Source organism: Physeter macrocephalus, chromosome 12 (assembly GCF_002837175.3).
Source record: "Physeter macrocephalus isolate SW-GA chromosome 12, ASM283717v5, whole genome shotgun sequence".
In the NCBI taxonomy this organism is placed as follows: Eukaryota; Metazoa; Chordata; class Mammalia; order Artiodactyla; family Physeteridae; genus Physeter; species Physeter macrocephalus.
The window spans coordinates 51,331,903-51,334,054 of NC_041225.1; the positions used below are offsets into that span (position 1 = coordinate 51,331,903).

A 2,152-nucleotide genomic window follows, 5' to 3' on the forward strand; every position below is an offset into this window, starting at 1 on the left:
TGTAACAAGAAGAGGGAATTTTTCATCTACTTCTCACCTGCCTGATGCTTCTAAACCTAAGCCCAGTTCAAGAGCAGCCAGCAATACGGTCTGCTAACCCAGAGCCACTGGAAATTACCTCCAATTCTTAGCAATTGGTGTGGTGCGGTGGGTGTTATATGGGGGCTCGTGAGATGGACTTAGAATCGCAGCAGAATCCACAAGTCATACTCCAGACCTGGTTTGAAGCAAAATAAAGTGATTATTTTCGTGGGATCTTTTATAAGGAAACAAATTTTGTGATGCAGTGCTTGTTTTATTTATTTATTTTTTTTGCCAGCTTGTGTTCCAAAGAACCTGTTCCCAAAGAGTTAACTCCCTTGGGTCCCACTTTCTCTTTGTATTGGTTGCTCATGCGCGCCCCCCCATCCAGAGTTGTTTAGCTGTTTGTGTGTCACATTCCCATTGTTTTATGGATTTGAAAGTTTGGGTTACTTGCTTTCAAATGATCACAGTAGGGTACCTCTGGAGTCTGCGGTGTGTATCTGAGTTCGCTGTGCTTTCATCTTTTTTGAGCCCATCTACTGTATCGAGAAGACAAACTCCTGCATTTTTATGGAACTCTTCCAGTATTAGACACTTTTTTGCACATTGCCACAATCCTGTGAAAGAGGGGAGACACTGTTACCATTGTTTACAGTGAGGAAACTGAGAATGAGAGAAAGTGAGTGACTTGTCCATGGTCATGAGACCAAGCCCAACTAAATCCCCAGTCTTCAGACTCTGAATAACATCCATGGAATTGTTCTTTGTGATCATAGGCTATGATTTGTGTTATCTTCTCATGGGTGAAAGGTAAATGGATGACTGATTCATGATGTGCCATCTCACACATGTCAATGATGATGTTTCCAAAGCCTGTGGATATTTGGCTTCAGAAACAGGGTCAGCTTAGTTACAGACACAATAATATTTGCTTTGGTAATATTTGTAAAGGCACTTAGTGGTCATTTTCCTACCCGGCAGACCCAATGTGTTTAAGTTGGAGTCATATCGACCTTGGCATGATGTAATATTCAGCTTTTAGAAGGGATCTTATTGTTTTTTGAGATTAAAAAGTTATAGTCTGATGTCTACTGTGCACTCCCCTTACCCAACAAAACCATCAGCATTCTTGGAAGTTCTGCCTGGTTATAGTACCCTTATTCCCATGGGAAAATAGTGTACTCTGACCACCAGGAAGAGAGTCCCTGCCACCATTTCCCTCTGCAAATTTATCTGCCCACAACTGAGAGAGTCTTAGCTTGCTAGACTAATTGAGAATCTTCACTAGTGGTCAATTTTCTGTTATAGCAATCCAGTCCATTGTATAACAGCATAATCAGTACATTGGCAAGGTCCTAAAAATGACAGGGTGTGTTGCCTGATGATTTTACAGTGCAGCTGCACGTTATGATGGCTAGGGCTTAGAGGCAGAGGATGGGGGAAACAAGTGAACAGCTGTATGACAATAACAGCTATTATGTTTTTTCTTTCTAAAGTAGCTTTTTAAAAATATGGGTGTGAAAACTATCCTTCTTCAAATTTAAAAACTGCTGAATAATATTTAATTCATAAACTGACTCAAAGAGCATTTTTCCTTAGTGATTACCGTGTAATAATCAAAACTTTCTGCACCTTTCAAGAAGAAAGAAGGGGAAATGTTTTTAAAAGAAAAGAAAAAGATGAAATAGTGGGTTAAAGGCTTACCTTCCTGTGTTATAGTCTGTGGAACCTGAAGTAATATAAACTTAATGCCCCTATTGTAAGTGGAAAATTCAACTCAATATATGAATGATTTACGTAGCTGCAAATATCCCAACATCTTTTAGGTTTCTCTGTGATCAAACTGGTAATTTTGTTTTCTGAAGGCTTCTCTATTTGCCAGTTGCTGCCCTATCTTTGCACTTCACTTAGTGTTGGTTTAGGTGAACCTGTCCCTACCTCACAAAATGTTCCAAGACCCTTGCATAGATCACCATGCCATTGGTTTACTTTAGTATTATAAGCGTACTCAGAGTTTTGTCTTTGAATGTGTTCCAGGTACAATGATCGAGAACTAGTAAGGAGGGAAAATATCAATAACATGGAAAAATTAAGTTCATAGTTAATTACTGAACTTCTTTTTTTTTTT

At 39.1% G+C, this 2,152-nt stretch overlaps 1 long non-coding RNA gene across 1 annotated transcript in view; it reads right to left on the minus strand.

Annotated features, from left to right (window-relative positions):
- Positions 1-288: 288 nt before the first annotated feature.
- Positions 289-2,152, minus strand: part of LOC114487345 (uncharacterized) — a 20,722-nt gene continuing 18,858 nt past the window's right edge. The window contains exon 3 of the long non-coding RNA XR_003682381.1: positions 289-641. This is a non-coding gene — a long non-coding RNA (uncharacterized lncRNA). The remainder of the gene's footprint in view (positions 642-2,152) is intronic.